At 37.9% G+C, this 24,793-nt stretch overlaps 1 long non-coding RNA gene across 2 annotated transcripts in view; it reads left to right on the top strand.

Moving 5' to 3' along the window:
• Window positions 1-23,166: 23,166 nt before the first annotated feature.
• The window catches only part of LOC134429284 (uncharacterized), a 37,185-nt gene continuing 35,558 nt past the window's right edge, over window positions 23,167-24,793 (top strand). The window contains exon 1 of one of the 2 annotated variants that reach the window (XR_010030569.1): window positions 23,167-23,287. This is a non-coding gene — a long non-coding RNA (uncharacterized LOC134429284). Of the gene's footprint in view, window positions 23,449-24,793 lie in introns of both variants that reach the window. The other variant, XR_010030570.1, reaches the window with a different exon arrangement.

Raw genomic sequence — 24,793 nt, 5'->3', positions numbered from 1 at the left:
ACTTAAATTTAAACAGAACACTGAGTATATATCTGAGCTATCTGAATATGGGGTCTTCTGAATAGTGAATTCAAGTCCAAATCTTGTACAGCTCTGCAATATAAATTCAACTCCAAGATTTGAAAAGGTCAATTTTCATATGTAGTTATGAAGAGGCCTGGAAGGGACGATAATTTTACTTTCCTTAAATGGTATTATTTTAATTTCTGTTATGGGAAAACAAAAAGTTCTTTCCATCTTGTGGTGGAGGTTTTAAACAGATGACATGTCATGCAGATCTAATTTAGATGGGGGAAGCCCAAGGGGTAGAAGAACTGAACAGTGGAAAATGAATCCCAAATAAATAATAGATTAGAAAATACAATGGAACTGCAAACTCAGTCTACTGATCTCAGCACAAAACTGCTGTTTGCAACACAAGGATACTTTCATCACTTTTATGTTTCTTAATATATCTTTCTCCATTTCAGTGCTTTGAACAGTCTGTAATCCTTTTGTACATTAAATAACTATAAATTCTCCTCCTATTGAGCCACGTTTCTTGCTCCTGTGGACAATACCTACTGTACTAATGACCAAATAAACATTATTGGTCAATGAGGTTTTGGATCATTTTTATAGTTACTTAATTCTTATCCACACATTGCAATGAATTAATAACATGCTGGCCAAAAAAACCACTCAACTCAGCTGGTTTGTAAGACCCAGTTTATTCTTTCAGAAAAGTTCAAAACATTCCTTCAGGTCTTTCTGCATTTTAGCATAGTATGACATTCATTTTAAACTATCAAGTTAACTTTAATTTTGTTTTCATGACTCAATTTACTTTTTATCTGACATTCCCATTTCTCAGGCTAAGACAGCTAACAAAAAGTAAGTTAAAAATGAAACACTTATGATTATGGGTGATTAAAAAATTGTCATGAATAACAGCTGAATTCTTCCCCAATTTTGATAAAACAATAGATTTTTCCAGGTGTTTTATTACTTGCATATAATAGAGCTGTATTCTGAATATTATAACTCTATTCTTTCAACAAATTTCTTATGCTATCTTATTAAAAGATGCTTTCAAGGCTACCTTTTTTGCAGGAGGGGAACCATTCCATCAAGGTCAAAGGCTTTGAATGGCAATGGTAAAACACCAGTTATTTGGTACATATATATAAACCCTTATCTTTATTACTACTGAGTTAAATTACTGTGACATGTTATGCTTAGCAGAAAGCACAAACTCTTTATAAAGCTTGTAATATGAAAAGACAAACCACAACTTTTGCCGGGACAGTTATTATAGGTGTGAAGAACAATCAGCACAATATTAGGTAAATTTCAATGTCAAACAGACCCCAATCAACTATTTTGTATTTTTCTTGAGATATAGAGGACTCTATTACTTTATTTAAACAAAGTAACATAAAAAGAGTACAATTCACACTAAAGAAAAACCCCAAAAATATATCCTGGTTTATCAATTGTATAAATAAATATTTAGATAAACAAAGAAGACTTTGTGAATTGAGGGTTACTAGGGTTTGGTTTCCATTGCTTCTAGCACTAATGGTTTATCTAATCTTTCTTCATTTCCTGCTACCCTTGTTCTGGTAAATAGAGGAGAATTTCCCTTACCTGAAAAACTTCCTTATGGGTTTTGAACACAAGGGCCTATGAGCTTAGGAATGGTGAAGTTATTAAGAAGGGAGTGGAAGATGTTTGTTTACCCTTCCTCACTCTCCCTGCTGATCACTTAAGGGTATGTCCCCAGGGACTGAGGTTTTCCATGGATTTGTTATTTCAGTCTGCCTGACAGGCTTCTCAAAAGCCTAGCACATGGGGGGAAGATGTAATTGCATTGTATTGTTTTTTATTTATTTCATTGTACAGAAGTGGAGATGATCATAACTTTAACCTTCCACGCTCACACCAATCCTATGCATATGTAGAAGTAAGATACTCCAAGGTCACGAAATGACAAACTAAAGTTGTACAGGCAAGGTTTAAATACAGTCTTCAGTACCAACATATTGTGATATAATTCTTAATAATAGGGCCATGTACTATTTTTTACTCCCATAGGCAGTATGGGATATTTATTTAAAGTAAAAAGTTTGTTTTCTGGTGTATATCAGAAGCACTCTGTAACATCAGAAACTCTACCTATAGTTTCACCAGAAACAGAAACATACTTTTTTCAGAGTGGGAGCCTCAGAAAAACAAAACAAAACAAACCCCAAACAGACAAACAAACAAACAAAAAAACCCAAACAAATGGCTTTCTGAATTAATTCAGCTGATAACAAACAAGAAGATTCCATCTCTCAATTTTCTAATTAGTTAAAAAGCACAAGTATGAGTACATCCAAAATGAAAAATTCTTGTGGTGTGAAAGGTTTAATCAATTAATATATAGAACCCACAGCTGGGGCCATTAATTACCCTGTTAGTCTCTTCCATTCCAAAGGGCTGACTCCCCAGCTGACATGAATCAGTTGTGATTTAGTATATCTTTTCCAGGTTGAGGAAGTGAATTGAAGTGTCTTTGGTAGTTTACTGTCCCTATTTGTGTTATGTTTGTACTTTGTGGTGAAAAGAAAGGGTTTCTAAAATATTTTTTTATATAAAGCATGGATATAATTCCGTTGTAATTTATGCAAAATAGACAAAAATGGAAGAGAAAGTAAAAAAGGTATTTCTAATTATATCTTCTATTTTTATCCCATTGTCAAGTACTTTTCATCTTCTTCCAGATCAGCAAAATGGGGCATCTGCTATTTCAGTTAATGTGGCAGGTCCCATATTCTTTGTTGTTCGGTTTTACCAAGTGATTGTGGTCTCTGTCTCTCTCTGAAGTGCTGTCTCTCACATCAGCACATATTCATAATGGTGATCCTTCTGGTCCCCTGGTGTTCTGCTTCCTGTTTTTAATTATTGTCTTCCAGTTTTATTTTTTATCTGCCTAACTACACAACCCCATTGTGCAAGTCTTGTAAGGGGATTTTGCTGTCCTTCTGACAAGTGTCAGGTTAGGCGTAGCTGTAGGGGTGATACCTGGAAGATCAGGATCATGTGAAGATGTTTAGGATTGACCTCAGCTGTGGACAGCACTGATGAAACCTATAATTTACAATAGTGGGTCTGATAGTAATTAATTTTGGTTTATAATAGCCTCACTTCCTTAGTATCTGCTTTTCTTCCTGGATTTTTTCGTAACCCCCAGAGAATTACCACAGACTGGAGCTGCTGTGGCTCCACTCTCACTGTTATCTATGAGCCAGCAAATCTGAAGCCATTTGGAGAGATCTAAATGAGCTCAGCCATTATGGAGGCTACAGCCCAGTACACCCTGAAATTCCCTCCAGGGGGAGATCCAGAACTCTGTGCACAGAAAAGGAAGAAATCTCCAGTTGTCAATGGTTGTTGGAAAACAGCAATGTGCATCCAGGGAGTGTGAGCTTCCAGAAGTATCCTGAAGCCAGGCTCAAGCCAGACTCCCTTCTTCCTGATCTCTTGGGTCTCTCAAATGACCCAGTCCCTCAAAAGGGGTGGTGTTCATTTAATCCCTTAAATTAGGGTCTCAACTCAGAGCACTACATTTTTTGGAAAAATATTCTTGCCATTTTTGCAACTTAGGCAACGCTTCTGCCAGTGAACTATTGAAAGGAATGCTATCTAAGCCCTGACATGACACTGATTTCCCCTATCTTAAAGACAGCCAGCTGCAGCTATCAGATAAGAACTTGGTCCAAGTAGAAAATGTGTTCTGAAATAAATTCTCTCTTCGGGACTTCAGGCAGGCTGGCTCACTGTGTTCGCAGCTGTGAGCCCGTGGAAGAGCTTGACATCCCTGTATGTGCTGTATAATAAATGCCTGGCATCTAAGGCAGTCATTTTTTTGCTCATACAACTCGAGTTTTACAGCACACAATCACTTTCCTTGCATCTGAATTACCTACACTCTAATTCTAATAAATTCTTTGCTTAGAAGGATTATATATGTGGAATAAATAACCGAGATGAGTGGCATGCAGAGGCTAAGACCTCCTACATTCAATACAATAGAACTCAGTGGATGTTTCAGCTTCAGAGTGTTTTCCTTGAAGAATTCACGTCTTTGGGAGCAAATGCATGTCCTGAATAAAGAAACCCTCATTGTAGCTTGTAATCTTTGGTGATTCATGCATACCACATTTATGAACATGAGACAGGAACTTACAAAAATTGGCAAGGCATGAGTCTCATGGACATGTTCAGTAGACACTGAAGGAATATAAACTACCCACCCGTGGAAAGGCAAATATGACTGAAAGTATTATCTCAGTATAAAACCATCTGCAAGGCTGTATCCAGGTGTTTTAATGAAAACTTACAGAATTTTTAATATCGGTGTTGAACAGAGAGTGTATAAAAGGTGTTGGACAATACTAGGTCTCAAAAAAGCCATTACACCCAACCCAGAGGAAAAATATTTCAGTAGCTAAACAAGATAAGAGTAATAGTAAATATTCACTATTAGTAGATTAGATTATATTAATGCCTATTAAATTCAACATTTCAGTTTAATTTTGGCCATACTTTTTATTTGAAATGTGTATATGAACATATCTGTTTTTTACCAAAGCCCCTTCTGCTGATTCTTACAGTGGGACTTACTAAATTCCTGAGGTTTCCACTCCACGGAGAGATTTTTTAGGTTTCCCACTAAACTATTAAATATATTAGCAAAGCCCAGTCTTACACCTGCTATGTGAAATACATGGAATAGAGTGAAATTCCTAGAATGATAAGTTCCAGGTGGCAGTTCTAATGACTTAATAATATATTTTCTTACAAATTTAACTTCAGCATGAACTCATCCAACATACATGTGGGGAGTTATTTGTGGAACCCCTCCCAGGAACACAGGGCACCATGCTGTCATCTGCACATTTGCTTCTGTAGCAAATGGAAATGTGGAGATATGCAATTAACCCTCTCTCTGTTACTGTTAAGGAGAAACCATAGAAACAAAGCTGAATGTGTAGGCAGTCCATTACATTTCTGGAGCTGGGAAAAATGATGCTGGGTCTGAAACAGCCTACTTCCAAGAATACCAGAGAAAATCAAAACAGTGCACTGACTTGACTTTCTGCTGTCATGTTTGAGTGCTGAACATGCTGTTTACAGGCATAAAACTAAGTTTCATGAGTTTAATTGTAGCATCACAGTTAAATATATGTCTAAAAAAGTTTTTGAGAGCATTTATATGTTCAGCCTTTCCTCCAAGTCTCTTTGTTTGGGGACACGTGATACATTTCTCTCGGTGTGTCCTGAAGTTCTGCATTACTCTGAGTTTCCCTTGATTTATAGGACTCCATGCAAAACTTTAAATCTTTTCCAAGGTAAGCCTGATGGGTGGAATTTCTGAGAAATCCTGACTAATCTAAAAGCCCAAGTCCTCTTCACCTTCAATAAAACTTGAGTGCTTTTAAAACACTCAGTTGTTTCAAGGTGAAAATAGTTGCCTGATGGGATTTACTAAAGTGCTGTGGTTAGACTGAGACTGTTCTTTGCTTATCTACTCTATTTATATTGTTTGCTTTATTACTTCCTGCTTAAAACATATAATAAATTTTCTCCCATATAGTTTTGCTGGGTTATTTTTTTGGTAGATTGTTTTTCTGATGTTAAAGTGGGATTCATGGAGCTTCCCCAAGTGACCACTTTCTGTGGAGTCCAATCCTTTGCATTTATTACTCATTATGTGTGCAAAAGGTAACTTCTATAGTTTGGCTGCTTTTCCACCCTTGCCCCTGCCAGCAGTGAGACCCAGACTCGCAAAGGAAATTAGTCAGTGCCACGCTGACTGCCTGAGCAAACACTGGGGAAAGTGCACTTGCAGTGATGATGAGAGCCCCCAGTGACTAAGTGGGATATCTGTGAGTCACTGTGACGGGGCAAAACTCCACCTTGGGTGCAACATCAGAGCCTGCTTTGTGCTGCAGCTGCTGAACACTGGGAATGAAGGTGCAGTCTCACTTTTACTAGTGTGAATCCGAAGTAGGCTCACTGACTTCAGTCTGGGTTTATGCTATTGTGGGCTCATCCTACTCCTATTTGGAAAGTTTCCACTGATTTAATGAGAGTTGGACCAGACCTGGATTAATTTTTGTCCAACAATCTGCTTACCTTATGTCGCACTTCCTTTTCAAGTGTATAAACTTCATTACTCAACATTCATTGAAATTAAATTAAACATGAAGTGACTGACTTATGCAGACTACCATAGCATGAAGTCAGGAATTTTCTTATGCCAAAGTATTAATTTTAGGTTATTTCTAGGATAAATTTATAGAAATTTATAATAAGCATCTAAACATTGAAACCAAACTGACTACCTCCATGTCAAAGTTCCCATTAAAAGTATGCAGGACCTCAATGATAACATTTTAGCTGAAAGATCACAATTCACAAGCATGTACAATTATAAAATCTTAACTCTAAGTGATATTAAACATTTTCCTATAACCAAATGGGACATATGAGCATTGGTCTGGATAGAACCTTGCAGGTCTGTGAGTCCACCTCCCTGAAATGGTAAGTAACTTCAGTCAATATCAACTTTAGAAGCTTCCTCTTCTGCACAGCACAGCACAGCACAAACATCATAGACCAAATATTCACCATCAGCCTATAGGAGGCATTATCCTTGAGTTAAGAGACTGAATTTCCAACTGCAGAAGGTGATGAGGCAGGATTAAGAGCTTTACAAGTATCTATTTTACTAAAGAAATCTCCCAGGTGATGCTAAGAAGGAAGTGCTATCCCTGCTACTAAGGAGGCCAAAAGAGAAAAGAACATTCTCCACCTGTATGACATAAGGGAAATATTCTTTCCTTCCACTCAAAGGGGTGATTGCTTTCATCCCAAAATCTGAGAGGATCTAGTGTCAATAATAGCACCAGACATCAACCTACAGCCTGTTTCCAGCTGTAGATAAACTCCAGTATTTCAGAGTACAAAAAGAAGTTAAAAAAACAGAAGCCACATTATTCAATCTGTGGGACTGTATTTGAAATAATTAAAACCTTAGAGGACAAAATTAGACGTGGTCTATCCGAGGGAGCTGATGGGAACCCATATGAGAATATTCCAGGGTGGATAAGGCACAATGTCCTTTTTCCTTATTATGGAGGGACATCTATGTTCAGTGATTTGGAGCATTCTCTCCATTGTCTACCCTGGCCATTCACAAAACAAAACACCATGCCCTATAGTACTTTCTCTTCACTATCTCAATATCTCAGCAAGTTAAAATGTCTAAAGTATTTGTTCCTGAAATGCTCCTAGGAGTGTTACATACCTCAAAAAGGAACTGATAAGCAGAGAGGATGAAGAGAGAGTTACTCTGCAGAAGTTTTAGGCATGTCTTTGATTGTTTATTGAAAGGAAATTGATGCTTTTGATGATTCAGAGCACTTGACTAAAGCAGCAGTTGTCTAATGTGGCATTCATGATTGCTGTTTGGAGGAGCTTGCCTCTCTCATTTATTCATTTACAGTGACAAGGCTCTCAAGACACTTGCCTGGCCTTTGGGGGCAGGACAGTTCTTTCTGTACTTCCCCCCAAAGCAGGCTAATCAAAATACCAGTCCCATAAAAAAACAAATCAATAAATGCATGTATTCTAAATTTCACAGAATTTGTTTCATGACCCAATTGCAGGTGTGTTCTTTCACTGCCAAACAGCAGGAATAAGAGGCAGGGATAATGAGTGCATCAAACCAGGGTTCTTTTAGACAGGGAGGAGGTTTGTGAGAGCACACTGCAGAACTGAGACACCAGCCTGGGTCTCAGAGCCAAGGTGTGTCCTTTATGGTGGCACATCCACATCCTACAAGCTGCAGTCGGAGCCATTGCTGGCATCTGGAGAGAGTTAGCGTCTCTAGGCAATCTCCAAAATCCTACAAAATTAAAATTACAGCAGACCTGTTCTATTACCTGCATTATTAACTGAGATAACACTTCTGTCCTTTTATTCCAGCAGTTTCAAGGAGAGTATTGCTTTAGGAAAGTATTATACTAGCCAAGTAAGGGAGGTCCAAATCCAATGTCAGTAGGTTGATACAGCAGACATCACTCTGGAATAGAACAAGAACTGGACAGATTTTTAATGATACAGGATAAAATCCAACTTTTAAAATTAAAAGAAAGCTATTGTTTTCTTTTTTTTTTTTTTTTTTTTCTCACTTCCACTAAGAGTGAAATCAGCAGCCTTGCTCTAGATTGATTCCAGTTTGGAAAACTGATTTTGTTTGCTTTTACTATGCATATCACAAATTACTTAAGCATCACAGAATCCCTGCTATTATAGGATGATGCTGCTGATGAGAAGGTCTAATTCAAGAATTCATAGCAAAAATGAAATAATTCCTTTTGCATTTGTTCTAAAGATCATTGATATTGTAATAACATGTGTTGGCTTAAGTAAAAACCAGTGTTAAAGTTTGAGATAGCATATCCTCTCCAAACAAAAGGAGATATTATTATTCAAGGCCATCCTTACCTGGTCTTAATAACATCTTATAGCAAAATTAATTTACTTTCAAAATTCCAGTTGCCATAACAACTTGGTGCAGCAGTTCACATGATTTAAAAAGATTCTGAAAGAACTATTTAATGAAGAAAAAGACAACGTGAATGGAGAGGGATTTTTTTTTTCACAATTACTGTATTTAAACATGAATATCTGTTTGATAAATCTTTTTCCTGTAAAAGCAAAAATGCTCTTATATTCAGAGCTGCTCTACTCCCTGTAGTATGTAATCCTTGGAGCTTTTACACTTGGCAGCAATAGTGACTCACTTTGAGATAGCTGCAGACTGTGCATCAGCTCAATGAGCAGTTGTCTTTGACTTTGGACCCATCACCCTTCCCCTAAAAGGATGAATATCTACAGGGCTTTTGTAGCACCACAAATACTGTTGTGTTGAGATTTGATGCCAAGGAGGACTCACACAGCTATGTAATGCAAAAAAACTCATCCTGTTTTAATGGCCACAACCATCATCCACTTATCTCCTATTCATTATTGATATATTTGCAGATAGGCAGATGAACACCTAGATCAGGCCAGGGCAGCAGCCTGGAATGGGTGCACAGGGGAAGCCAAATGTGGCCTCCCCTCCTGCCCTGCCCAGCCTGGAGATGTGTGACAGCACCACAGTCCCTCTGTGTCTCTGTGAGCAAGCAGCAGGCTCTCACCTTCCTCTTTGCCCACAGGGATTTCTCCTGTGGTCTCCAGTCTGTACTGGACCACTCCACTCTAATCCAAGGACTTGAATTCTCTTGGAGCAGAAACATGCTCTTTTATTATCTGCAACAGAAGAAAAATTATCTAAACACCTCAAAAATTAATAGTAAAAGTAAAAAAAAAAAGCCACTGGTAACTCCAAGCACCTATGAAAACCGCAGTCACAACAAAGAACCCATCATGCACTGATGATAAGCACAGGAGTATCAGGACGATGAACTATCTCACAAAGAATTTTGTGTTTCTGCTGATGATTTTAGGAAAATCTCCCAGTCTGATCCTTTTTCTTAACAGAAGCATGAGCCCTCTCATTAGGCTGCCTACCAGTGGGGTCACTTGCTGGTCTCTTGCTGTCACTTAGATACCTGTCCTCTCTAGGTTAGACCAAGAGATTGCTCAAGTTATGTCTGTTTTATATCCCTGAGGTCATTAGCAGTCAGAATTATTCTGACCTTTTGCCACCACATCAAAGAGTGGATCAGAGGTGAACAGAAAGATATAACATTTTGGCATCTGTCTAATTTCCAGAGGAGAAAGACAATCTCATCTCAGATCTCATTCTTGCTCATTACTCCTTCACATTAAATAAAGCTGACAGAAAAAGTTGGAGGAAAAAATTGATAATGACAAATTAGGTTTCTTTTTTATATTTGTGAATTATCTCTGAACATGCTTCAATTAGTTTTTAACTATTTATTCTTTGAAAATAATTTGCCAATAATTTACTGGCTACTGCAGGCTCAAAACCAGTTATGGTAATTTCTTATTCAGAATCTGAAGTGTGTGGTTGGCATTGGTTGAATTGATAATTTATGTGATACTGTTTTAACATGAATAAATGAAGAAGGTTTGGGATGCAAATGTTTATATATATTAGAGACAAATTTTCTGATTGTTCATATTCTCCATAACTAATTTAAAAGAGAAAATTCTCGCAAATCTGATGTCTATGAAATATGAATGGGAATCTACTGGTATCTCATAAAAAGCAATTTTAGTGTACATTAATTCAATATTCTGCTGAATTGTCTTGTCTTAAGCAAATAATTTCAGCAATGATCTAGATATAAGCATATTTACCATCAAAACAGGTATAATTTCAGAACAGTTTCCTAAATAATAACATAAAGAAAAGCATTATAGAAATAATAAACAGCTCAAATAAATGAAGAGATTCACATCAGGCTTAGAAGTTTTTCTGTTCTGTTATGGCTGTAAAAATTATTTATAGTTATTATATCTCTTTTTTTTACCACATTATTCTAACTAAAAGTTAATTTAATCAGTCAAATAATATTATCCAAATGTCATTCATCCTGTTTTGATTTATGTTGCTTTTTAATTACAAAAAGCTTTCTTAGTAATCCGGTTTTCTGAGAATTTATCGTGTTTTTATCTCTGGCCTGTAACCCATCCAAATAATTACTGTAATTTTGTTCTTATTGGCACACATCCCATTCTGACTTTGCATTTTTTCTTTTGTGTAGTCCTATTCTAACTTTTATTAATCTTCTGCTGGTCTCATGTGCTTTTCTGCTGTAACAGCTGGGAATTTAAGTAATTCTTGAGGCTTTGAAATTTGTCACTGATAATGTGCCAACAAGGACAAAGATTTTTCAGCTGTCTTTATTGTTAGGCTTTGGGTTTTCGTTAGGTTTTGTGGTTTTGGTTTTTCTTTTTTTTTTTTTTCCCCAGTAAAGATGTTTTCATTTTGCATCTTTATTTACTGGTTAGTAAAATGTGTGTACTATAACTGCCTCATATTTCATGAATATGTAACAGAAGCCATCACAATAAGCATTAGTAAACAAGATGAGGATTAAGCACTCAGTTGATGTATGTTTGCTTTAGACCATATTCTGATATTTTTGCCTTTGTTGAGTAAATAGTCAATGAAAGTTTGTGTGACCTCTTAATAATGTGGGTGGCAGCATCCAGGTGTGAAGAACCTGCTTCAAGGTGCAGCCCCCAGATGAAAGATTTAAATAACCACCGTAAGCAAATTGAGGGGTTTGGAGGCCATGAAGGGAACGTAGATTTTGCAGGTGGTCTTGACTAAGCAGAGGTGGATGAAGTGTTGTCTTTTGTCTTTTGAATTTGTTCTTGCTCAGTGCTGAAGTGGATGGGGTAATATTTTTGTATTATTTTATTTTAATTACTTAGTGAAATTTTAGGTAATTTTAAGGCTTGTTAGTTAAAGCAATATTGGTAATCTGCAGCTGGAGATCAGGCTAAAATCCCATTACGGGAGGTAACAAAGATTTGTGCTTGTGAAAATTTTTGTGGGTTTTTTTGTAGGTGTTTTGTGGGGTTTTTGTAAGTGTTTTGTGGGTTTTTTCCCCTCTTTCAGCAACATTTGGCAAGGTTTTTTCAATCCTGGTTTTCCTGCTGGATAGCACTGCTGAGTTTCCTTATGCAGCTGCTGTATTCTATGTAGGCCTGGGTGCAGAGTGTGGTAGGTGCAGGAATTCCTGTTTGTAGCTTTGGAACCTGCGGGCTTTTATTGCTGTAATGCAACTTGTGGGGCTGAAACCTATTATGATGTTGAAAGAATATCTGACTTTTTTCAGGTGTCAGGAGGGCTTTCTACTTGTTCTGAGAATTTTGGAGATACTTAAATACATCAAATAAATATTACAGCTGCAAGGAAATGTTTTATAATCATGAATGGAGTACATTCTTTAAAATAAACTTATATATAGCTAGGCTTTTTCTCATCAATTGTACTTAGTGCATAGAAAAATCAGTGTTATTTTCAGAGCACAATTATTTATTGTCTCTCAGCTCAGCAGTGAAATGTATTTCTGTATTAAGTTATTTACCCTTGTTCATCCCACTTAACAGTATGGTGGTTCAAGTGTGGCTACCTGATCAGGCTCAAGGAAAATCAACTAAGTCATTATTTGCTTGTTCTGGAATTGGGAGAGTTCAAGCCACTGTAAGTATGTGTGACTGTAATGTTATTGCAGTAAGCTCAAGCTCACAGAACTGCCAAAGGTCTTCTGATTTGCAGCTTTGTGTTCTCCAGCCATGTCTGGTCAGGCTGTATTAGCTCACTTTATAGAGGAATCTCGCTCTCTATCAATGGTTTGCAAAATTTCTTGTATCCAAGCTGTGTTTGTAATATGTAAAGAGTGCCAAGGTTTCGGAGGTTCAAAAAGTGGTGATATGGATGCAGAAGGTTAGTGTTTAACTTCTGTGAGGGAGTAACATGTGTTTGCTGGGCAAGTTGTTGTTTATTTTGGGTTTTTTAAATTTATGTATTCATAAATGCTTCCATCAATGAAAACATTTTATCTGACTCCCTCTCCCAGCTCTCAGGAGGGGAAGAGCCCAGAGGAAAGTGATGCATTTCCCATAGGATGCTCTGGCTCTTGCTGCAATGGGCTCACCTTTGTCTCTCTGGGCTGCAGGCAGGTCAGAAAAACTGTCTGTTCCTTAGAGTCCTGTGAGAGAGAGAGAGAGTGGAGACATGGTGGGAAAAGGGGCTGCAGGGTTAACACCCCTGCATGGCTGGTGGTAGAGATTCTGCAGTGCCCAGAGGTTAATGTGCAGCTCTGAGGAAGGGATGAAGAAAAAGTTTGGATTTCTCGGGGAGTGAGCTGCAGCCTGGGCGCTGGGGTAGCAGGCCTTGCACAGTTCTGTCATTTCTGCAAGAATTGTTTAACAGCAGGAAGGAAGCCCCCATTTTTCTGAGAATTGGTTGTAGGTGTGTGCTGTGCAGGCAGATTGCTGACTATGAGACACAGTACACGTACTTGGTGTGCACCTCTTCAGCTGCAGCCTTGCTGCTGCAGGTGCTGCTCATGGAAATTACAGAGACTGATGGTTCAGCCTCTGTGGGGCTTTAATCCTCTGTTGACTCATTAATCATAAACACAGACAAAACAGTGATGTGGAATGTCAATAAACTGACTCAAAAGAGAACATCCAACTTCCCCTAATTTTCTTTGTCTTCTCCTTGGTGGGAGAGGGTAGAAATAATCCAATTGTATATTGCTATATGGAACTGGCAGTATGCCTGTTTCCACAGTCTTGTGGCCTAACTGGTGACCTTAAAGAAGAATGTAAGAAACAGGATTACAAGCAATGAAAAAAATCTTTAACAATAGCTGTCTGTTCCTTAGATAGTCGACAGATGTGGGCCAACAGCCTTTCTTTCACTTCCTGGAAAATCCTACCTTGTGGTGGGGCTGGGGGAAGGGCTGGTGTTGCTGGGATTTGTTAAGAAAAAATTTCAACACAGATTAACAGGAAAAGTTGGCAAGTGTGAAGTTCATCCTCTTGATTTCCCAATCTGACAATCTCTGATGTCATGCCAGAGGAAACAGATTTCTGTAACGTCAATTATGTGTAATGTTCCAATTGTGGCTTTTGAATATTTATGATGCTTGGCTCACTAAAAAGGACTTTATTGCATTTAAAGATAGTCCTTTGGATGTGAAAATCTGAGATCTCTTTTAAAAAATGACTGAGTGAGGAACTTAAGCTTTGAATTATAGTATAGTTTGCATGACAACCTTCTCCTGACTGAATGTCAGGACTGATCATAGAATCACATATACAGCCCTCGGGAAGCGCTGAAAAGCAAAATAGAGCCATGGAATCCTTCAGAACAATTGTCAGTGTCTGTCTAGTTTGAGATTTTTGAATCAGACTACATATGCAGCTTGATTCCATACAGGTTCTATTGCTTGAGAAGTTCAGGTTTTGGTAAGAAAATTAATTCTTGGTCTTACATATAGACAGGATTTTCAAATATTTCTGCTGCTGACTCTTCTTTCCATGCCATTGTACTTTGTGCCAATGGCACAGTTGGGTTTATCAAGTGTGGCTCATCAGTTGGGCAAATTAAGTGCCACAGCAGAATATTTTTTAAGGCCCTTGCCAACACTTGGCTCCATATAGCAAACCCTTACTTTGGGAACCAGAAGTTTAAAATCACTTAAACTTCCAATGTAGTTGCTCATCACCTGAGGTCTACAGGATGATTAACGCAGATAATTTCTTCAATAGAAAGGTCTTTGGATGCATATGCTCATAATCAGTGCTGGTGCAAACAAAAACAAAAGATTTCCCCTAAGCCGTGGCCTCCATATCCAGAGCAGCACTGACAGAAACAGAGATGAACTTCCAGTGGGGACTGTGTTTGTGCTCTCAGGAATAAATGCATACTCTGAAACGAGGCTACTGGCGTCAAATTACAGCATCAAACACAGAGAACTCAAAAAAAAAAAAAAAACACCCTAGTAATATGTCTTCCTAAATCAGAATGATCATCTGAGAAGGAGATTTTTCTTTGTTATGAGCTAACTTCAGTGTTGTGGAAGAACTGTGCTCACAGTCATACTGGAATTGCTGTTAAGTAACAAGGTTACACTGTACAGCTATATTGGAGAGAGAATTCTCAGCTCACTGATCATTCTCTTTTTTTTTTCCTGTGACTTTGTTTCTACCCTCTGCCCACAAATTTTCAGCAATATATGATTTAAAGATCACATGGTGCTCAATGGATGTGTAAGGAAGAATATAGGAGGTAAAGAAATAAATTAATGGAACAGATAAAGTAATGTACTCCAAGTTTATTAAGGTTGAATTCTCATGAGGAAAATGGCTCAAATCAGATTATCAAGATCTTCTGTAATGCAGAGATATGGCATGATGAAAAAAGAACTGTAAGCTAGTCCAAACCCTTTTAGCCTATTAATTTAAAGACAAATAAGCTCTCTCAGGGACTCCCCGACCACATATTCTTTTCCCCCAACTCCTGTAGCTGCTACATAAACCTTGTCCTGGCTAAAAAAAATGCTGCACATCTTCCTGGTTTGCCAATTGCCTTTATGAGCAGTTTCATTGTCACCTGGAGGTTTGCCTTGGTCCAAGTAACCCCCATTAGAACAACCTGAAGAGCTGTGCATGCAGTGATGGAAAGATACTCCTTCCCCCACCTGTGTGTGCTTCTGAAACCAGCCCAGCCAGGAAAATTGCAACCTTTGCTGTCTCCTTGCTTTCATATTCATTATCTGCCTGTTAACTCATGTGCTATTTTTCCTTTGAACTAATTTTGCATATCAAATGTTTTATTGAAACCCAGTGAGATTAGATCTATTCTGCTTTTTCTCCCCTCTATGAAATCAGGTGTTTTATCTCAGGTTTGTGGCTATGGAATACTTGGCATCCTGCTTTGCTTTCCTTTTGCAGTGGCAAACTCTTGCTGCTTGCTTCATCTCTGATGCATCTGGCTGAAGAACCAGCTGACTCAGTTTGCTAAATTCACAGTTTAATTTTTTCCTCCATATTCTAGAATCGAAATTAAGTGCCAGGTAAGTGAGTTAGAATGCTTTGTTAATTGATCAGAGGAGTGACAGTGCTAGGCAGAGCGTGGCACTGTCTATATTGCTGTCTACTAGAAAGCAACCAGGTTAGTTTTTGGTAAACCAAAGAACTGTTGTGGTTTATTCTGCCTCCAGTTTGCCCCAATGTCCAATTGCTTTTGAAAATGTTTCTACTCTGCAGTCTTTTTTTTTCACCTTGTTTTAGACCTGTCTATTTAATTTCTCCCCGAGTTTTTTAGATATCTGTACCCCATTTACTGTTCTCCAGATACATGTTTACTGTTTGATGCACTAGATGTGTTTCAAGTAATATAGTACTTTACCAGTAGCATGTAATATTTCTCTTTTAGAATCCAGGATAGAAATTATCCTTCTTTCAACTGGAGTACATTATCCTCTGAATTTTGCTTTCACCTTAAAAATCATAGTTCTGACTTTAAAAATCATAATTCTGACTTTAGCTGGATAACCTACTCTTGTTTATATTCTTCAAAGCATCCTTCTAATCACAAACATGAGAAACCATGAGAAATGTCAAGAGACATTGAAAAATGAAACTGTATGGCAGCATAATGTACAAGGTAGAATTGCTTTCAGAATGACACTTTTTAATCTGAACAAGAACGAAGTTTTCTAGAAAAAGTAAGTGAAGAATGTGGTAATAACAACCAAGGGAGTAAATGCAGCTTCACATAAATGCTGGCTGTTCTAACAGACTCAGCAGGTTTGCACGTTTGCATAGCCATGGCACAGGTTCACACAGCCACATCCCTGAAGGAATTCTCTGGTAATGAGAAGAGTCATCAATGCAGTGGCTTTAACCCTTCACCTGAGAAGTGCTCTGAACCTTCAGCCAATTTCCAAAAGGTCGTGCAGAACTGCTGGAAATGCTCCACCAACTAAGATGAAATTGAAGTAAATGCCAGAGGTATTTAGAAAATATTTTATTTTCAAAATCTTGAATTCTTTGCATGTGCCTCGTGGCTAAGACAAAATGGAAATTTAGATGAACAAGAATACCCTGAAGCTATAAGTCAGCATTTAAACTTTATCTCAAAATGCAGAATACATACAATCTAACAGTTTGCTGTATTTGGAGATACATTGCCCACTTCTACTAGGATCTGTTTGTGTAGATCTCACTTAAAGTTTTTTTGAGAAAAGCAAAAATGAAAAATATTATTGGCAAGAAATCAAATAGATGCAAGAGTCTAGCAAGTTTTTTGTACCTTTTAGCTGGAGTTTGCCTTCATTTCATGAATGAAAACTGGAAACTTATTTTAGCAAGAGAAAAGTTAAGAAAGTCCAAAGCCCTAGATTTTGAAGAGAAGTGGAGCTTCTTTTATTTTTTTTATAAAGCTTGAGAGACTCTTTCTCTAGAAAAAACTTGAGAGAATCTTGTCTTGAGATCTCAGGTAATTTATACTGACTTTACATTTTGGGGAGCAAAAGGTGTTTCCATCTTTCCTTACAGGTAAAAATATAAAATTTTTAAAAAAGGAGTAAATTTAAAATTTAAAGGCTTAGGGTAGGCTGTCTTCCTTTTTCAACATGAAGTGATCACATAGAAGATTCTCTCATCCTTATGACAAAAGGTAGGATCATACCTCTACTATTTTATCTTTTCTCCACTCTGGGCTCCTCCCATATGTACAAGGGGTTTTTTTTCCAAACTAAACAGTGATTTCATCTTAACACTTCCTTGTTTTAAGCAGGATGTGCCAAGCTGGAAGGTCTCTGGTAATGGGACTCTTTGGAAAGTGCCTTTATGTCAGCTTTCCAGACAATAAGCATTAATGAATTTTAAACTGTGCTTATTGTGATTAAGAAACATATATTTAATTTATTTATATTCCAATGAAAGGCTCCACATGGAAGAAAATATGGAAGATATTGAATGTTTTGGCAAGTTGTTTGTTTTTTACTCATCCATAGTCTGAATCATAGAATTACATTACTTGAAATTTCTTTAAGGGAAAGGTATTTTTTTCAGCCTCACAGAAATTTCTGGTTTTTAATCTTATCTTTGACCAATAACAATTGGTGAAATTTTTTTTTGTCTTCCAGAAAAGAAACCCAGAAAAAATAAACTCTTAAAAAAAATAAATTGAAAAAGGGAAGAGTGTTTATATATATTTTTAAATACAACATTATAATAAAATTTTAAAAAAACACAAGACCACTTTAATCTGAAACAGAATTGCTTTCAAATTTGCTTTATTATTATAATGCTTTACAGCAGTGGATACTAAACTCCTTCCATCAGACCTTGCTTTGCCTAAACTAGTGATCCCCAATACTAGACTAAAGAAATGTATGGGACTCAAGAGCCTCTTGTAAGTAAATTTGGAGAACAACAGTTAATTCTTCTGTTCCCAGGAAGAGTGACATTTTCCCTCTGTTTTCTCCACAACACGTCTTAGAAAGGTTATACCTCAAGGAACTATAATATATCTTCTCTTGCTTTGTGTGGCATGAAAATTTTCCTCAGCCATGGAAAGCATAAAAATTTATTCCCTTTTTGCCCATAACTCTCTGTATGCTCCTCTTTGTTCTTGGTTTGTTCCTAGGCATTGTCCTCAATTAAGTAATTTAGACCACAAACCTTAAGCTTCACCTGGTATTTAACCAAAATTTGAATTAATCCTAGTTTGCCTTTACAGGTTCATGGACAGACTTTATTCCATAGAGGACTGCACAGCCCAATTAATACTAATAAATTTAATAAAGCTTCTACACTTTCACCTAAGCACTGATAAACTAATAACATATTGTGTAATGATATTTTTTTGTCATTTCCTTTGACTATGTGTTGACGAATTGAGACATAGAAATTATCCGCTGTGCTAAGGAAATTTGGATTACAACTGAGCATGAGTTGTTTAATTAAGTATATATATACTGTTGAAAGCACAGGCCAAAAAAAATCTGATTTTTTTGTTCTTCCTTTTTATCTCACTCACCAAATGATATCAAGGCAAGCTTCCTTTTCACCATAACCTAATTTTTCCTGGTTTTACATATGCCTCTACTATACTGGTGCGGTTATAGGGTACTTCTGTTGACTCTGTGAGGGGAGGAAGAAACAAATGACAGTCATTTACTGAAAACAGTTTTTGGAGACCTTATCAGTCACTGGTAGTTGGTCTGTGAAATATCTTCAAAACTTTAATTTCTATGATTGTTGAACCATTGAGCCATTGTTGAACCTTGTTGAACCATTCTTCCTGAACGAAATACTTGATTAAATTACCACATTTCTAATTTCTCAATTCAAGAACAGATTTCCCTTTACCATTGTGTTGCCAAGCAAAAGTACAGGTTGTTCAGAAGAGGAAGGAATAAGCCCTGCATATTGCCCCATATTGTTGCCACAGAGGGAGAAGACAATATTTCGTTTATTCACTGTAGGAGCAATAATGTCAAAAGGAATGTTATCCTATGTTATCCTTCTTCACTTAAAAAAAAAAGCCGCAACCAAACAAACAAACAAAAGAACAAATGGAAGATCATACAGGATCTTCAAAAGACACCATACCAAATATTTTTTATACAACAATATTTTTCTAGGCTCAGCTATGGGTCATCCTGATCTTTAGGAACCAGTATGAGTTATTTGAGTCCCTTGCTGTGTGATTGCAGAGCTTGCATTTGCAGCAGAGGCTCGTCAATGTCTGAGACCAGCAGGGCCTCTGCTCTTTCCTTGCTGCTGTTGTTGGCTGCTTGGAAAGGCAAAGAGCTCACATCAGGGTTACAGACAGAAACACTAGGACAGCAAAAGAAAAGCTGAACTGATGCACACTGAGAGAAAGGAGCATTGGTTCTTCCTTACAAAAAGTGAGAAATGGAAAAGGTGGCTTTCCTTTTCATGGCCCAGATGAAGTCAAGACAAGAGCTTTCCTAATGTGAGGCACAGGAAAAGGAGAGGAGTGAGAGAGTGAGCAAGTCTAAGTGAAAACAGAATTAAGGGAAATCTTACTGTTTCCTGATGGGCCCCAGGAAACCGCCCATGTGGGATGCCACAGGAAATTCGGGTCAGGACAAGGCCAGGCTGCAGGAGAGACCATGGGCACAGAGCATCAAAACTGCAGCTTCCATAGAACATTTTGTCACCAGAAATTGGCAGTGTCCAAAGTGGAGCATATAATGCATGTTTGTACACTTCAATACACCAAAATGTTTTAATCTGCACTAGACTATTTCCCAACCCTTGGAGTAGCAATATATTTTCATAGAAAATTATTATTTCTTTTTAAATAATTATGAAAGGAAACTACTTGCAATTCAAATGCTACATGTATTTGAGCAGGAAATTCCTTTCTTTAAACCATTTTTTAATTTTTTTTTTTACAAGTCCATCATAATATGTCCCTGGCACCATGTGACTTTATTATATGACTTAGATTGCAAGCCAGTCAACAAATGACAACTCTGCTGTCCAGAGATGAAGACACAATGTAACATTTATCTGAGGTGGTCACCTTGGAAATCTAGTCAATATAAAACAGTGTCAGCAGAACTGTTGAGCAGGTTGCTGAAATGGGTTGGATACTCCTACCCTATTTCTCTCCTTCATATGAAAAGATTTGCAGTCGATACACTCCACTTAGGGGTGGAGGAAGACAATAATCTGTTGAAATGTCTTTTTTCCTTTTAATTAGGATTGCTTTATATTCCCAAAAGTTCAAGGTCTCCCCAACTTTGAGATACCAAAGCAGGAGATACCAAAGCAGTTCTCACCGCATATTAATATAACACCAAAATAAAAACACTCCTTGGTCTCTGAAATTACCCTGTTTCTTCCTGGCTGTCAGTGATGTGATCTGATGCTAAAACACCAGTTTAAAACCTGTCCCGTGTCTTTCAGATCAAAATGTTCTCTCCATCCCAGGGCATAGGTGACCTGTTTGCAGTCTGTGCTGAAAGTGTTCATGTGTAGTGCTGCAGAGCTGGAAGTCAAGCCCTCTTTTTCCTGGGGAGCCTCACACTCTTTGGTCCTGGCTGCCCTGTGGATCTTGGCTGGGTTTGCTGCTCCTCTGCCCTGGGATAAAGGGCTGGGTTTTCTGCTCCTCTGCCCTAGGATAAAGTGCTTCCATACAGCCTCTTCAATGAGTGCTAGCTTAGGTTTGTACTGCAATGCAATTTTGTTTTTCATGCTGTTTATACGTGTCCATGTGTTTATCTTAGTGCTTTACTGAAAGAAAATAGATGGGCTGAAAGCATTCATAACCATAGCATCTGCTATTCATACATATATGTATGTGCATACACATACAAAAATAATAGTACAGTATTACTCTGGTACAGTACAGATTCACTTTTTTCTTTTTTAAAGTCATCCACAAACAGAAATGTACCAAGTTCTATTGTGAAATGATTTTAGGTTTACAGCATTCATGTAATGCTATGAATAAAGGAAGAAATAATTGAGAACTACTGAACATTTTGTGCCTAATTCCCCTTTTTAAAACCTTTCTTATTGCACAAGTAACCACAGAGTATTTGCTGCTGCAGCTGTTTCTCATGCATGATGTAATTGTTTTATTAAGCATTATTTGTTTGCATAGATCAGATTCTGTTATGACTGTGAATGCTCATTAAATCATGCCCAGTGCCACTCTGAGGCTGGGAGTTTCAAAAGTTCATGGCATTGGTTTAACTCCAAAGCAGTGACTTAAATGGAAAAGGCTCCCATTGGTTCCTTTGCCGTGTTTGTAAACGGTTTATAGCACTGTCTGTAGACAAAGATGGTTACATTAGCACTAAGAATAAGCCCAATTACCTGGTACAGTTAAAAAAAAAAATTAAATATGATAGAGAAATATCTCTGACTACTTGCGATAAATTAATAATTTAAAATCTAGCAAAATATTAACTTTTAGGTACAATACATTGCTCTTGCAACACTTTTTTCTTCTTGACTGACCAAATAAAATTTGTCCACAACTTTTTGCAGTTTAACATGGCTGGTGGCGTCTAGCATCATACTAATTAAAATACACCACTTTCCAATGACATTCAATTGCTCATTGCACAGAAATCCTGATACCATGCTGCCACACTGTCAGGATTTGACAGCCACAGTATTTATAGGCTCTAAAGAAGAAAATGGGCCCAGGACACAGCAAATAATGCTATCTGTGTCTCTGTATTAATGCTTCTGGGCTGCAAAATAGTCACATATGCTCCTTTCAAATGCATTAGCATGGCTAGGGCACTTGTTAGTCAGCATTAGGAAGGCTGTCATGTGAATCTAATTTTGTTCAGATTGTAGGAAAATACCAATTTGCCTGTCAAGAGAGAACTTTAAAAATCTGTCAGAGGAAATGGATGAGGAAACACTATAATGTACACAAAGTACATGTAAAAAGCCAGATCTTGACCTTTTACTTATCTGGGTTTTTTCAGAGTGTAAGCAAAGGGTACCCGATGGTTTTCACAAGCAGTTAGCAGAAGTACTTTCTCACACAGCTCATGATTTCCTTGTGGAAGCCATGGCTGCAGCCAATGGCAGATTGTAAGCGGGACTGTGGACGGTACTGCATGTGTTCACGAGCAACAAAAAACCTACATGATTAAACTTATCTGGGGAAATATTTTCATATCATTCAGACAAACCAAATTATACTTTTCATTTCTGTTGGGGATGGGTCATTCCATATTATTCTCTTAAGTTTTCTGCTCCCTTTCCAACAATAACATACCTCCTTTTTGTCTGACAGCAGTAGTGAAATGCAGTTAAAACTTGTCACATTCACTCTTCTACCCTCTCCTACAAATTCTTTTTGCCACTAACAAGTGAAAATACTTTCAGGAGCTGTTGTAGCTGTTGTTCCCAAGCTGTGAATGAAGTCTCTCAGATGAGGTACAAGTTTATTAATGGGGAAGGGTAGTGGGTCTCCCTGGTTATGTGATGGGGTCACTTTTGTCTTCAAGCTGGAGTGAAGTTGCACTGAGCAGGCTTATCTGCAAAATTGGCAAAACCCATTCTCCAAAGTCTCTCTTACTGTCACCCACACAAGTGGGTATAAGATGAGCAAGGATATGAGGCTCAAGATCTTTGACAGTGCTGTCTCTCCTCCTGTGTGTGAGCAAGACAGGTCTAGAAAGCCAGAGCTAGAGAAACAAAAAATTGATTTTAAGGATGTTTAAAACAAGTTCATTAAGAAGTTTCCCATCTTTTGAGATTTTTTTTTTTCTGATTTCTGGTCTGCTTTCCTTTAACAGACAGATTTTTGTCCTCTCCCTAGTGATTTTTCATTCACAAACAGAAAAATTCTTTGTGCTTATCATCTAACCTAGAAAGGTTTGAGAACTGGGCTTGTGCAAGCCTCATGAAGTGCAACAAGGCCAGGTGAAAGGTCCTGCACCTGGGCCAAGACAATCCTGAGTGCAAACACATGCTGGGCAGAGAATGGATTGAGACTGGACCTAGAGAGAGACCTGATGTTTGTGGATTAAAAGATCGATATGACGCGGCAGTGTGCGCCTGCGGCCCAGAAAGCCAAACGTGACCTGGGCTGCATCAAACTCACCATGGGCAGCAGGGTGAGGGAGGTGATTCTGCCCCTCTGTCCTGCTCTTGTGGAACCCCACTTGGAGTGCTGCATCCAGCTTTGGAGCGCCAACAGAAGAAACATGAACCTGTTGGAAAAATCCAGAGGGTGGGTGATGAAGATGATCCGAGGGCGGGAGCACCTCTCCCATGAACACAGGCTGAGGAAACTGGGGCTGTTCAGCCTGGGGAAGAGAAGGCTCCAGGGAGATCTTCCAGTACCTAAAGGGGGCTTACAGGAGAGCTGGAGGGGAACTTTTCACAAGGACGGTATGTAGTGATGGGACAAGGGGTAATGGCTTTAAGCTGCAAAAGGCATGTTTGAATCAGATACAAGGGAGGTATTCTTTATTGTGAGGGTAATGAGCCCTGGAACAAGTTGCCCAGAGAGGTTTTGGACTCTCCATGCCTGAAGGTGTTCAAGGCCAGGATAGATGGGGCTTTAAACAACATGGTTTAGTGGGTGGTTAGATCAAGATGATCTTTAAGGTCCCTTCCAACAAAAATCATGCTATGATTCTATGATCTTTTAATTGACATAAGATATCCTGTGTACTGACTGTGAACATCTTGGAGGTGTACTGAAAAGATTCAATCTATTGCAGTACCTTTTCATTTCAGCAGTCCTGCTAAGGGTCTTTCATGATGTGGTGCAGCATGGGCTCAATGTTGAACTGCCAAAAGTTCATAAAACTGTGAGTGTAAATAAAGATGCTTCATGACATTGGAAAACTTTAAAAAAATGGCATTAAACTGATGCTGCTGCGTTGAGTGGGATGGACAAGTAAATAAAATATTTGAAAAAAGATACCCTTTTACCTGTAGGCTTTTTGCTCTTTCTAAGTTCATGTTTTGTGTCACAACAGTTTCTGTCAGTAGGTTCTCTAATCAAGGTGAGACTGATAAGCTGGATCAAATACTTTTCAGGAGTTTCTCCACTTAATGAGATACCCAAGACCAGTCAGACACCTGGATTCTTCACTGATGTCCTAGCTACCTTAAAATGGTGTGGAAACTAGAAAACAGCCCTCTGGGAAATGATGAGAAGCAAAATAGAATTATGGAGCCCTTCAGGCTAATTTCTGCTGGCGCTTAGTACTCTGTACAAGAAAATTCTGTGTAAAAAAATGAATAAATACTCTTGAGGAAAAATAGCTCACTTAAACCAAGAGCCATAGCACTTATGAAATAAGAGCATACTGATAAAGTGATGTTGCATTTCCTAGTGGGTTCACATGAATAACCAGTCAATCAATCATGACTGGTTGTTTTCTCAATTTCTAATGTATCTGACTTGAATTCTTTACCCACAGAGTACAATTTTCTATTTCTCTGTCTGATCCAATTACAGCTTGTGTGATAGATGCATATTCTGCTTGGATAAAATGAAGGGGGGGAGAATTGCAGGAAGATATTTGAAATAAATTTTTAATAAAAGGTAGGAACCAGAACTATTCTGGCTAATTTCATAGTGACAGCTTTGTCAAAGAATTAAAGTCTAATAGTTTTAAAGGACACACTAGGAACCTTAAACTCTTGAGTCTTCCTTGTCATTTTTCTTTGGCTTCACCATCATTCAGCAAACTAACTCTGTAAATGCATGAATGTAAACCTG

This window comes from Melospiza melodia, chromosome 1, assembly GCF_035770615.1.
Source record: "Melospiza melodia melodia isolate bMelMel2 chromosome 1, bMelMel2.pri, whole genome shotgun sequence".
NCBI lineage: Eukaryota > Metazoa > Chordata > Aves > Passeriformes > Passerellidae > Melospiza > Melospiza melodia.
The sequence above is the reverse complement of the archived record's forward strand: the minus strand, read 5'-3'. Positions and strand labels throughout refer to the sequence as shown.